Genomic DNA, 14,578 nt, shown 5'->3' on the forward strand with positions numbered 1-14,578 from the left:
TACACTGTTGCTTCTCCACCTACCTGTTAAAACGAGTGGGGTTTATGGAATGGGTAGTGGAAATTATTCGAGAGTTATTAGGGAAGAAAGAAAGTACTCAAGTTATAGCTAGTGGGTTGGAGAAAATGAAATTGGACTTTAAAAATGGGATAGAAATCAAAGAAAAAGAGAGATTGTTAAGAAGCAAGAAGAATTAATTAGAGGGGCTGAAAAGGTTTCAAGTATTACAGAATAAAGGGAATCTCACAGAACAAGAAGTGGGGCAATTTGTAAAATGCTAAAGAAAAAATAAGGGTGTACCTGGATAATATGCATGAGTTTAGAAATACTGCTGTTAAGCAACTGTGTTTTTTTTTGATAACTCCAGAGCACACAAAGTTTTGACACAATGACTTGTGAACAGAAAGTAGAAAGGGTTGTTGTTGAACTTAGGAAGCATATAGCAAGAAAAATAAACAGAGATCCTGCAGAGGTATTCAAGGTATTTCAGAAATTTTATGAAAATTTGTATAAAGCAAAGAAATATAAAAATCAAGAAAAGCATAAATGAAAATAAATATTTATGGAAGATTTAAATATGCCAAAGTTGGAGGTAGATAAGACTCAACAGTTAAGACAGGAGGAATTAAGACAGAAATGATGACATGATCAGTCTTCAGTAAGGTCTCCAGGAACAGATGGTATTCCTGTGGAAGTTTGGAAGCTAGGAGAGAAGTATGTGATAAAGATCTGTAAAGTTTTGTTTAACAATATTTTAAAAGGAGAGGAAGCACCAGCATCCTGAAAGTATTTATAGAGAAAACAAATCTGCACGTTATTGAAGGTAGTTCAACTTAAACCAAATGTGAACATTACAAAAAGTGGACATACCACCACAGCTGCAGAACACTCTTGAACAAACAATCCTTTATTAAAACATATGAAAATGTACTCAAGTCTCAACTTTTTGTTCTGTTAACATCCTGAAAGAAAGCTCTAGTGGTTGTAATACCTAAAGACTGTAAAGAGCCATCAGTCCCAGCTTCATACAGACCCATTTCAATTTTAAACCATGATTATAAAGTGTTTATGTCTATATTAGCTAAAAGAATAGCAAAGATGTTGCCAACATTGGTAGATATGGGTCAGTGTGGTTTTGTGGAGGGGAGGCAAACATTTGACAACATTAAAAGAACAGTGATGATCCAGAGGGAAGCATAATTTAAGAAAATACCTGAGGAGAAATTCTTTGAAGTCTGCTTGGGTTATAAAAATACTTATGCAAACAGTTCCAAGTAAAACTCTTTAACCTTCTGGACTTTCTTGCCTACTTGTGGACCATACATATGTCTTTTCATCGTTTCCTTGTACATTGCTTTTCCAGGATGTCTTCCCAATCTTTTCTTTCTTCCTCTGATTGATTCTTATAATTGTCATGCAATATTTTATGTGCACTATTAATTGTCCCTTTTTTAACATCAGCTTCTCTTCTTGATTCAACTTAAATCTCTACCAGAGCAGATATTTCAATTAGAGAGCAGATATTTCAATGCCTTTCTCTTTCCCTATACTCTCACATAAATCGCTAGTAGGGATGACAGTCTCTAATCTTGCAGTCCAAACTTATTCTTGGCCTCATCCCATGCAGTTACCTTCCCCTTTCTAGTTATTTACTCCCATTACTTTGGTTCCTTTGCCATTTTTTTCCAGTAAATTCCAGCCCCATTTGCCTATTTTCTGCACCCCTACTTGTCAGTCATCCCTATTGGCAATTTCTCCTTTATCCATTCCTGTTTTTCTACAGTTGCTATTATTCTCAAGGATCTGCAGCCAAAATTCCACTTTCTTATTTCTTGAACCCCCACCCACACACACACTTCATCATAATTTCTTTCCACTTTAGTTATAACCATGTTTTTGTCTTGTGTATGAGCCTTAGCTGCACAGTTCTCAAGTACAATTTCAAATACATCAGTCCTAAGCCACTTTGTTCTGTTGGGAGGCTCATCTTATCCCATTTAACTTTTGCTCTCTTGCCCTCCCAGACAGATTCATTCAACTTTTTAATTACTGACCACAACTACTACTCTCTTTGAAAAAAAAAATGCCTGGCCTGCATATATAAAACTAAAGGGACTTGAAACACTTTCACTGCTGAATGAATTTGTGTGTGGGTACATAATTTATGGCTATAGCCTTTGTTTTATTTTCATTAATTTCATATCCTGAAAAGATATGAAACTGTCTCAAAATGTTCCATTACACCAAAATGCCCTTTTCTGGATTTATCAAGTATTAAATGTCATTTGCAAATAAGGCCACACTTTCCTGATTACCATGCTACTTGTTTGCCTCAATTTCTGAATTCCTCATTTTCTTTGCCAGTAGCTCTAAAAATAAAATAATGGTGAAAGAACTCCTGCTTGGTTCCTCTGTTCAAACACAACTTATCGGAGAGGAACCCTTCCACTTGAATTCTTGCTTTCATTCCTACATATATCTCCTGATTAACTTTATTATTATATCAGGGAATTCAAATGCTTCCATTGCCCTACTCATAAAATACCAGGTTACTCTGTTCAGTGCTTTCTCTGCATCAAGACCCACCACCAACAATGGTATTTTCTCACGTTCTGTGTCCCTCTTGATTCATCATTGTTCCATTAATGTCTTATGTTTGACTTGCCTCCACAAGCATTTTGATCCATATCTGTTAACTTCAGCAAAACCTTTGCCATTATTTTGCCTAGTGTGGACATAAACTCTCTATAATCATGGTTTAAAATTGAAATGGGTCTATATGAACCTGGGTCTGCTGGGTTTTTACCCTTTTCTTGAGTAATGTAGCCACCCACAACTTTCTTCCAGATTTTTATCATTTTCTTCCCTCCTAACTTCCAAACTTATTTATTTATTGACATTTGTTAACCAGGTTTGTCCAACTGGGCTTGTGTCTCATTTTTAGTGGAGACCCGAGGAGAAAAGCTCCAGTAATACATTTTAAAACAAATACAATTTTAAACAATATTGATATAATAGCAGTTATAGCAAAATGATTCACATATGTTGGGTTACATGCATAAAGTTAAAGTTGCATTAAAAACAAGCTAAGTAACAATTTTACATTGATATAGTTCAATAGGTCAACAATAAACATTTTTTGTTTGTATAAAATTGTGCAAATGCATAGTAGACACATTGGAGAGAGAGGTGTAATGAGGTACTAAGTATGGTCCTTTTGAGGGTACATAAAGGAAAGGAAGACTAGGTAGGGTCATGGCAAGGGCAGGGTCTAGAATTGAGAAAATAAGCTTTTAGTTCATTTTTAAAGTGTGAGGTGTGGGAGATTGAACGCAAGTCAAGGGGAAGTTTGTTCCAAGCATGGGCAAGGGAGTGTTTGTAGAGTAGTTTGCCTACTGACCTTTTTGGGTGGTAGATATCAAGTAATTGTTGGTTAGATGTATGGAGGGTCCGGGATGGGATGTAGATAGCGACTAAGGAAGATAGAGATGGACAAAAGGAGGGTTTATAAAGAATAGAGTGTAGCATATGAAATTGATAGCAGAAACTGGGGAAGTTCAAGCCATTGAAGAGAGTTTAAAGAAATGCAGTGGTGTGAATTGTATGGGGAGTTAGTAATGAATCTGGCTATTTTATGGTAAGTCTGTTGCAGTTTGTTTAGAGTGGGGGCCTGGATATTGGTAAGAACTGTGGCAGCGTATAAGAGGGAGAGGCGGAGGAGGAGTGCCTGGCCCAGGGTAAGTCTAGATTCAGGGGTTAGGAATTTTTTGTTCCGATATAGCAGACCTAGTTTCTGGTTTGTTTTTTTTTATACATTGGAGTATGTGTAGGTTGAACTTGAGTTTGTCATCGATAATGACCCCTAAGAGTTTTGTGTGGGTGTCAGGTTGGATGTTTGTGTTAGAAGATGTAATAAAAAGGAAGTTTTGTGATGAGAAAGAGAATGGGGAAGGAAAAGTAGGAGTTTGGTCTTTTTGGGATTTAGGATCAATAGGTTGTGAGAGAGCCATTGTTCAGTGGATAGTAGGGCCTGTTGGGTCAGGGAGTGTAGTTCAAGAATGTTATTTGAGATGGATATAAGTGTGGAGTCGTCGGCATACTGAATAAGGGTGGATTCTTTGCATAAGCTGTAAAGATCATTGGTGAAGATGTTAAAGAAAAGGGGTCCCAAGATGGAGCCTTGGGGAACACCAGTGGAGATGGGAAGGAAAGGTGAGGAGGATGAGAGCCATTTGACAGATTGTTCCCTGCCAGATAGGTAACTATTAAACCAGGCAAGTGTGGAGGGGGATAGGTGGAGATTTGTGAGTTTGGATAGTAGTAGAGGATGAGAGACAGTATCGAAGGCTTTGGCAAGATATAGGAAGAGACAAGAAATGAGTTTATTGTCTAGGGCCTCAGAAATGATATGAGTGAAGGAGAGGGGGCAGTGGTGGTGCTGTGGTGAGGATGAAATCCATGTTGGGTAGGGGTAAGTAAGTGATGTGTGAGGAGGTGATTGAGAAGCTGTGAGTGAATATATTTTTCTAATATCTTGGAAAGGGGGGACAGAATGGCAATGGGTCAGTAGTTTGAGGGGTCAATGGAGTTTCCACCTTTATGAAGAGGGATAGTGAAGAAAGATTTTCAAAGGGTGGGGACAGTTGATTCCAGAATAGATCGATTAATTAGTATAGATACAGGATAGGCAATTGAGTCAGCAAGTTTGAGGAATGTAGGAGATATATTGTCAGTGGAAGGAGAGCAAGGTTTTAGCATGAGTAGTAGAGAGTTGATGTAAGTAATGGGAACTGGCTCAAAAGAAAACAAAGTTGTGTTAGTGGGACTTGGAGAGGTGGGTATTGAAGTAGAGTTTGGCTTAGAGGTTACCAGATTTTGGATGGAAGAGATAGTGTTTATTCAGGAAGGTAGCTGTTTCCTGAGAGGAAGACTTAGGGTATGGGGAGGGATTAGAGGGCTTTCCAGGCTAGAGGATGTTGAGAGTTGACCAAAATTTTCGAGGATTGGCTTTGTTGTTAAGCTGAGCAGAGCTATAGTATAACTTTTTGTCATTAGTTGTATGTTTTTTTGCAAGGTTCCTCAGTTGCCTGTATTTTTGAAGAAAAGGTGGCTGTTTAGTTTTAGTCCAGGTTTTCCAAGCATGATCTCTTTGTTTCATAAGGGACCTAGTCTCTTTGGAGAGCCAGGGAGCATGGTTTGATTTTACTCTGATCTTCCTAGAGGGAGCTAAGGAGTTTAGAGTATTCATGAAGATGCTATTGAAAGTGCTTACAGCATCGTTTAGGGGGAGGTGTTTTAGGATGGACCAATCTACATTGTGGAGAATGGAGTTAAATTGAGATGAATTGAAAGTTGATGGTTTTCGACAGTCTTTGATAAGGTGGGGTTTAGGAATATGGGAGTAGTGTCTTAAGATGGTGGTAGGGAGATAATCACTGAGGGAGTCAGATAAGGTGGTGGGATTGTGGTATTGGTGGGGGGAATTGGTAAGGATCCAGTCTATGATGGAGCTGGAAGTGGAATTTTTATGGAAGGGAGTGGGAGATGTTAGTTGGTGGAAGCCATGTAGGTGGATACTGAGTTGGGGGGGGGTCAGTTGTGAGTTTGGACCAATCAATGTTGACATCACCAAGGATAAGTGTCTCATATGGTATGTTGTGGGAGAACCAGGATAGGATGTTTTCAAGAATGGGCAGATTGTTACCAGGAGGACGGTAGATAGAGACAATTGCAAGTTTTTTGTGGGGATTCAGATGGCAGTTAAGGGTGATTATTTCAGCTGGGAGGAAGTCAGGAATTGGGGAAGGGTATGGTAAGAGGTTAAGAATGTTTGAGTAGAGGATGGCCACACCACCACCTTTTTTACAGGTCTATCAGATCGGAAGATATTATAACCTGGTGGGAGTATTTCACTATTTGAGATTTGTGGCTTGAGCCAGGTTTCAGATAGGGAGAGGATGTGAGGGGGTATTGAGAGCTATCCATGAGTGCAGCTCAGTGACTTTATTTGCTAGACTCTGTATATTCAATGAGTAAATAGTTAAGTATTTGGATGGAGATTGTTGTGACTGAGGTTGGTGACTGTTAGAGGAGTAAGATGGTGGCAGTGTAGAGGTAGCTTTGGGGAGAGAGGAGGGGCCAGGGTTGGGATGGATGTCTCTAGAACAAAGTAGGTTTTTAGTGAGGAGAGAGTGTGTTGTAGATGCTAGATGGAGTTTGTATAGTTTTGACTTAGCTTTGTGGGAAGGTTTCAACCCCTGTATTATGGATAATTTATATAGACTTGAGGTAGAGGTAATAAAGAGATTAGAGGAGATAGTAAAAGATGAAGTAGTTGGATATATGTTGTATGAGTGGGAAGTTGGTGAACATAGGAGTGGGTCAGAGAGATTGGAGTGGTAAGAGGTGGAGATAGAATAAGGAGTAGTGTAGAAGATATTAGAAAATAATACATGTTGGAATAAAATATGGTCAAATAGAGTAGGTAGAGAGACAGTGCTATAGGGGAAGTGGTGTTGACAAGATTGACAGATTAATAAGGTGGTTGTGACAATAGGCCAGAAGTGGAATTGTAGTGGCTAGTGGGACAGGAAGGGGAGGGATAGTTAGGTATAAAGGTAATTGTAATGGGGTGGGTGGGAATGGGGGTAGGGTAGGAGAGTAAAGTGAGCCCAAGCGTAGCGGGGCTAGCACCCTGGTCAAGATGAAGTCATAGAAACAATCAGAAAGATAGTGAAAAACTAGCTTGAGAGACAGTGATATAGTTTCTAAAGGTATAGTCACCAGAAATAAAATAAAAAGAAATGAAATATGAGCAGAAGTAAGCTTACAAAAGGACACTGGCCTCAAGCTACACAAGTAGATTTACTTGAAGCAAACCTAGTGCTGTATGGTTAAAAGAAGCTACAATAGAGAGGGGCTTTGGAGGGGGAGAGAGAGGTATTACTAGCAGCTAAAAGCAGGGCAAATCATAAAAAAAAACATTAATATGCAAGATCTGAAGACAGTAAAATAGGGCAGGTGCACTAGGAAAGGCAATTATGAGTGAGGCTAGAAATGAATTCAGGGAAGGGTAAAGTGCAGAATAGGAGAATATACACAGAAACAGTATGAGTATAGTGGGTAGCCAAAGAGAAAGGATAGCAGCTGCTGGCGTCTGCTTTTCGTGGTGACTAGCAAAAAACCCACTGTAAATTCTTGTTGTGCTTATAAAGTCTAGCATTAATTAAAAGATTAGCTTATCTACAGAAATACCATATATTCCTGAAGATTTCTCTGGTGATTGATTATACATTACTGTATTTAACTCATCTCCTTCTATCTTAACTATTAATTGTTGAGCCTCATCTTCCTCTATCAACATCAAGCCCCTTTTTCCCATTTTCTACATGGGTTCAGGGGTCTTGATGCAGCTGTCACCATCTCTGTCGAATTAATGCCACTCTCCTACCTTCTTTGAAAGACTCGCTTGACTGTTGCAGGTCTTCTGTAACACAGTCCATCCACCTCATTGCTAGATCCCCTCATTTCTGCTTGTCTTCTTCCTGCCTATCCTAATTCATCTTCAACAGATTGCCTTCTGCTTTTCTGACATGGTCTTGAATCACAGTAATCTAGTCTCTTTGACCGTCTTTGCAATTGGAGCTACTTTGACTTCAGCTCTGATTATTTCTTTGTCTCATAGTGTGCATCCTGCCATATATCTCAGGTATTTCATCTCCAATATATCTGGCTTCCACAACTGCTCTGCCTTTACTGCCCAGGTTTCTATACTATTTGGTTGTACTGGTCGCACTATTGTTTTGTGCACCTTACTTTTCAGTTTTTGTAGAATTTTTCTGTCATGCACTACCCCTGACATACACTGCCAGTTGGGTGCAGCTCCTCTGATTCTAGCTTTGACATCCGTATTCGGACTTCCCTTCTCCACAGCCACCCATCCAAGTTACTTAAAGCTGTTAATCTATTCCACTATCTTCACTTCTTCCCCTTTTTTATTTTTTAAATAAGAAGCATCTTTATTAAATTGTCACTTATGGCATAGGCTAGTGATGGCGAACCTATGATGCACGTCAAAGGTGACACACCAGCGTTCACCAACACCTGAGTTACCAAAGAAACTGAATGAACAAAAATACAAGAAATATGTTACCCTGCACTTGTCTGTTAAAACTCGACAACAAAAAAAGTAATTGATGTTAATCAAATTCAATGTGTTCCATGTTTTTTTCAGTTCAAAATTACTATTAAAAGTAGGGTAATTTTTTGGTGCACCATTTTAAGCCCAGTTATCAGTGCGCATTTTGTTTTCTCTAGTGTAAGTCAATGATTTTTTTCTTTTACTTTTATATATTATATATACATAGCTGCACACATGGTTGGACTTTATTTTTTTTAAATAAATGAATATGCAAAGAATTGTTTTTCTGTCATTCAGGGGGAGGGGGTGACATGCCAACAGAGTCAAGATAGACATTTTCCAAATTTTTTCATGCAGAACCCAAAAAGGTTCACCACCCCTGGCAGAGGCAATCGTACATTTATACAATTGAAAACCATATTGACATTGTCTTATTTGCAAGTATTTTACATCACAGACTGTATTGACATAACTTTAGTTGCAAACATTATACATCATTTATAATCTACCGAGTCATTGTCAGTCAGACATTACACAGCTCATTCAAATCCTGACATCTTTTTTAACTTCATTCCTCCCCTGTGTGTATTGTTCCCACAGTTCTCATTTTTTCCTATATAATTTGCTCCTGCCCTTTTTAAAGATCCCAATTCCAGTTAGACTTGAGTTCCATTTTCTAGTAACTGCTTTTTTTGGCAGACACCATAATTGGACTCAGCAAGGCCTTACCATGTCTAGGTAATTCCAATTTTGTATTATAGCTCAGAAAAATCATTTCCCTAGTTACCAATTTGCTTATCCAGTATCTCTGACACAGTAGTCTACAGGGAATCGTCAGCCAACTCTTTACACTCCCAGAAAATGTTCCCAATTACCTCTTTCTTCCCCATCACACCTCCAACATTTGCTGTCTAATTGAGGAAAAATTCTCTACAGTCTACTTAGGATATAAACATATCTATGTAAAATTTTCCAAGCAGAAATCCTAAGTATTATAGGTTTTGTTGCACGTTTGGGAGGCAACCATGTCCCCCCCCCATTGTGTTCTTTGTGAATTGCTTACCCAGTCTTTCTCCCCAAGCCTTTCTAACCTCCTCTAACTGATTCTTACAATTATCTTGCAATATTATGTATGCTCTACTACCAATTCCTTTTTAACAGCATCTTCTGTTCTAGATTCCACTAAAGAATCTACTAGTGTTGGTCTTTCGTTTAGGACACCCTCCCATTTCTTTCTCTTTGCCTATGCGCTGATGTTTTAATCCTGGATAGGGAAGGCAATCTGTAACCTGCTGTCCTAATAAATTCTTGGTATCTTCCCATTCTATCATCCTTCCCTCTCTACAACACCTTGGTTCATTTGTCAGTTTTGTCCAATAAATTCCAGCCCCCTCTTGCATATTTTTTTCCAAACGTCTTTATTAAATTTACACATGACAAAGGCAATTTTACATTTATATAAATGAAAAACGTACAGAATATCGCTTTAGTTGCAGTTTGCATCACAGACACAGTTGAAACAACTGTAGTTGTAAACATTATACATCACTTAAAAACCATCCAGTCATTGTCAGTTAAGCATTATATAACTCATTCAAATACTACCTCTTAAACCTCGTTCTGCTCTGCATATATAGCCCCCTCTTGCCTATTGTCTGTATTTCTAGTTGCAGTCACCCCTATTGGCAGAATCTCCTTTCTCCATTCCCATGTTGGCTTAGTTCTTAGAATGCTTTCTGTTGCTTCATGGATATAATATTCTGTATGATTATTGTTGTTCTCCTTAAAGGCCTGCATCCAAAATCTCAGTCTCTCACTTCCTGAGCTTCCCCGTGTTTCCATATCATCCCTTTCCAGTTTGAATTATAGTTTTCTGCTTGTGCTATGTATTTCAGAGCCTTAACTATAGTCCTGAAATACCTCTTCAAGTTGGGTAATCACAGTCCGCCCTCTTCTGCTGGAAGAATCAGCTTATCCCACTTGGCTGTTGCCATCTTCCCTCCCAGATAAACGCCTTCAGCTCTTTATTAATTGCTACCCACAATTTCTCCTCTGGTTGATAAAATTATGCCTGACCTGTGTATAAGATTAAAGGGACTAAAAACATGTTGACTGCTTGTATCTTACTATCCGTATCCATATAACAAAGCTTCCATTTTCTCAGTTTTGTATTATCTTTTGTTTAGTCTCTTCCCACATATCCTTAGCTGCCACAACAGAATTATTTTTAATCCATAGTTTTAAATACTTTATTTTATCATGTCCCCATAAATAAGGATATTGCTGAAACAATCCATGTGTGGGTACATAATTTACCAGTATTGCCTTTGTTTTAGCTTCATTAATTTTGTATCCAGAAAAGATATGAAACTGTCTCAAAATGTTCCACAACACTGTAATGTTTTTTCTGGGTTTATCAGGTATAAAATATCTGCAAGTAGAGACAGCTTTTCTTGACTACCATACCAATTACATCCTTGAATTTGAGTCCTTTATTTTCTTTGCCAGTGGTTCTAAATATTATGCAAATAACAAAGGGGAAAGAGTACACCCCTGCCTGCCTCAAGCAGAAATTATCAGAAAGGACCCGACTCACTTTAATTTTCGCCTCCGATCCCTCATATATCTTCCTAATCAACCTTACAATTGTTTCAGGAAATGCAAATGCTTCCATTGCCCTCCCCATAAAGTGTCAAGTCTACTCTGTCAAATGCTTTCTCTGCATCAAGACCCACCAACAACATATGCTTATATTCTGCTTCCCTCTGGATCATCAATGTTCTGTTAATGTTGTCAAATGTTTGCCTTCCCTCCACAAAAACTACATTGATGCATATATATCAACTTTGGCATTACGTTTGTCTTTCTTTTAGCCATTATAGACATGAACACTTTATAATCATGATTTAGTATTGAAATGGCGTGTATGAAGCTGGGTCTGACGGATCTTTACCTGGGCGTGTATGAAGCTGGGTCCAATGGATCTTTACCTGGGCCTGTATGAAGCTGGGTCCAATGGATCTTTACCTAGGCCTGTATGAAGCTGAGTCCGATGGATCTTTACCCTCTTTAGGTATTACAGCTACCACTGCCTTCTTCTAGGATATTGGTACTTCTCCTCTTAAAATATTTTTAAACAAAACCTTCTAGATCTTTATAAGTGTTTTTCCCTCCTAGCTTCCAAACTTCCACAGGAATACCATCTGTTCCTGGGGACTTTCCTGTAGATTGGTTATACATCAGAATTTTTATCTCATCTCCTCTTATCCTAATCATCAGTAATTGAAACTCATCTACTTCTAACCTTGGCATATTTAATTTTTCCATAAACATTTCCATTTGTATCTTTTCTTGATTTCCATATTTCTCTGCTTTATGCAGGCTTTCATAGAATTTCTGAAATATTTCTAATACCTACAGGATCTGTTGTTACCTTCCTTGTTATAGGCTCCCTAAGGTTGGTGACAGCCCTTTCTGCTTTCTGTTTACTGAGTCTTTGTGCTAAAAGTTTTTGTGCTCTAGCAGTGCTATCAAAAAAAAGGTTGCTTAACAGCAGTCTTTCTAAACTCGTGCATATTATCTAATGAATCCCTTATTTTCTGCTTAGCCGTCTGCAGTTGATCCTCCTCTTGTTCTGTGAGATTCCCCCTATTCTGCATTACTTTAACATTTGTTAGTCCCTCAAAATAATTCTTACTACTTAACCATACCACCCTTTCTTTTATTTTCCACCCTATTTTTAAACTCCACCTTAATTTTATCCCACTCCCTAACTATATTTTCAGAAGAAATTTCTATCTCCTCTGATAGCTCCTGAATAATCTCCACTACCTATTCCTTAAATTCCTCTCTCTTCAAGAGATAGGTGTGAAAACACCAGTGTCTCATTTTTATTTCCTTAGGCTGTGTTTTTATTTTAGTTATTATTGGTGTGTGATCTGAAATAGTTATTGGGTGTGTATCAAGACCCTCAATTAAATGCGTATGTTGTGAAATATAAATTCTGTATAGCCTAGCCCAGTTTTTATATCTTGGGGAGGAAAATATGAAAATTCACTCCAAACTTCTATTACTGAATTCACATCTTTCGTGCAAAATATTTTCATAAATTTCTTCAAAAATCTACCTTACTTTATACATACTTTCCCTTCTAGGCCCCCCCAGACACATATTCACTGCTGCAAATCACATTCCAGTCCCCACCTAGAAGTAATATTCCTTGCTGAAAACTGATTATTTCTCCCAGAATTTCCTTAAGCTCCATTATAGCAGTTTTGGGTGGAATATAAATACATGCCATTGTAATCCTCATCCCTTGCCAGTAGCTCCTTAGCAGTACAAATCTGCCATTATTATCTTTTTTTATCCTCTTCTGTCACTGTTGGAGCTCCTCTTGCCATTAATATAAGTAGTCCTCTGCTTTGTCCCAGGTATTTCAATGAATAACCATCCTAAAAACCTTTCTTTATCAAATTCACATGCTCAGTTCTTTCAGTGCGTATCCTGTAGCATAGCTATTTGCACTCTACATTTTTTAGTATAGTTCACTACTCTTTTTTTTTTTTTTTTTTTTTTTGTATTTATCTGTGAGACCATTGACATTTAAGGATATTACAGAAGGCAGCATTGGATTAAAACGTTGCTATTCCCACCTTTTATGTGCAACACCTTTTTTGTTAAATGTCTAGTTCCAGTTGCGTGCATACACTGTTTGGCAGGTTGAACTTTTATACAGTTGTTTCTTGTCATATCCAGTTGAGCCTATGTCACATCTTACAAAACTTTGTTTTATTGAAAGCCCTGAAACAGAAAGACAAACACACTCCTACCCCTAAAACCTATTAACTTAATACTAACAGACAAAACTGTGTACATCTTCAAATATTGAAGTTTTACCCTCCTAATAAGAACAAACATCCCAAACTGATAGCCACACTCACATACTTGAGTTAAGCTAAAAAAAATAAATAAAAAAGTTATACATGCTTCTTACTAAGTGCTAATTGGTTTTGTCTTAGCTTTATAACTCTCCCAGTTGGGAAAACCCCTGAATGCTTTCAGAGAACATTATGTGCTAGCCATTTTCTCTGTCTGTCTTTTTCCTCAGCCAATCACTCTCCACCAGACTGTAGTATGTTTCTCTTTATCAGATTGTCTCCATGGCGACATTAGAACCAGACAGCCAGTTTCTTTTTAGCAGTTTGTTTCCATGAAAAATGAAGACCAGCTGCAGAATTGCTACTAAGCAAACATATATTTGTTAGAAAAAGCCTCATAATAATCAATAGTCTTTTTCATTTACTTGCCCTCTCTTAAAACTTGTTACCAAATCAATCTAAGGTCCTTAATCCAGTCATTCCCCTATGCAAGAATGAGAAAAGGTACATTAATTTTTCTCTTGTCAGGCTTTTTCCTTTTACATTGCAGTGCCTACATTTCTTAAAAACCGAACAAGGAGAGAGAGAGAGAGAAGGGCGAAAGAAAAGCAAAAAAAAAAAAAAAAACAGCAGCACCTATTTACAGTCTTTATTACACTTAAAACTTTTTACTTTATAGCATGTAAAGAAAACTACACACCACAAAAATAGTACTGTTTAAGAAAAAAATCTTTAGTTAACTTTCTCCCTCCTCTTCCCCTCCCCAAAGCACTTTATAACAGATTTTATTTAATCCATACTTCTGAATACTTTATGGTATTGTGTCCCCATAAATATGGGTATTGCTGAACCAGTTCATGTGTGGCTACATAATTTACAGCTATAGGCTTTGTTTTGACTTCATTAAGTTTATGTCCTGAAAATAATTGATACTGTTTCTTACTTAAAATTGCTAGCAGAGAGGATCAGGCAGTCTGATATACAGGGTTATAGGCTGGGTCAAGCTGTCTTTGAACTATCACTTTAAATGGGTCTTCGGTTTACCCTGCATCGATGATGCATTGTACCACAAGTTGACTCTACTGTGTCCTATCAGCTGCTGCTTCTTTAGCTTCCTCCCAAGTGATAGTCAGGTGACAGGGGTCTTTTGTTGCTACTCTTGTCCAGTTTTGTTGAGGTCTGCCTGGTCTTCTCTCTTATCCATCTAGTTCCTAGTTGAGAGATTTTATAGTAACCTTGCTAGTGTCCATGCGGTTAACATGACCAAACCAACTTAGTCTTCTTTCCTTGATGATATTTTCAAGTTTCCATTGTTGCATTCTTTCTCTAACACTCTCATTGTTTACTTTGTTCTTCCACAATATTTCCAAAATGCATCTTAACCAGTTATGATTAGCAGCCTCAAATTTTCTCATGGCTGATGCTGTGATTGGCCATAGCTCAACACCCTATAAGAGTGTAGACAGCACCAGTGCTTTTTATAGCTTCACCTTTGTGGACAGTGCAATGTTTTGTGATCTCCAGATTTTGGATAATCTAGTGAATACTCCACTTGCTTTTC

At 37.9% G+C, this 14,578-nt stretch overlaps 1 protein-coding gene across 1 annotated transcript in view; it reads left to right on the forward strand.

The window, feature by feature from the left end:
* LOC122814217 (bromodomain testis-specific protein-like) overlaps positions 1 to 14,578 on the forward strand; it is a 968,108-nt gene that overhangs the window by 185,197 nt on the left and 768,333 nt on the right. The gene's annotated exons all lie outside the window — the stretch shown is intronic.

The sequence above is a fragment of the Protopterus annectens genome, chromosome 10.part0 (assembly GCF_019279795.1).
Source record: "Protopterus annectens isolate FY-2018-M chromosome 10.part0, PAN1.0, whole genome shotgun sequence".
In the NCBI taxonomy this organism is placed as follows: Eukaryota; Metazoa; Chordata; order Ceratodontiformes; family Protopteridae; genus Protopterus; species Protopterus annectens.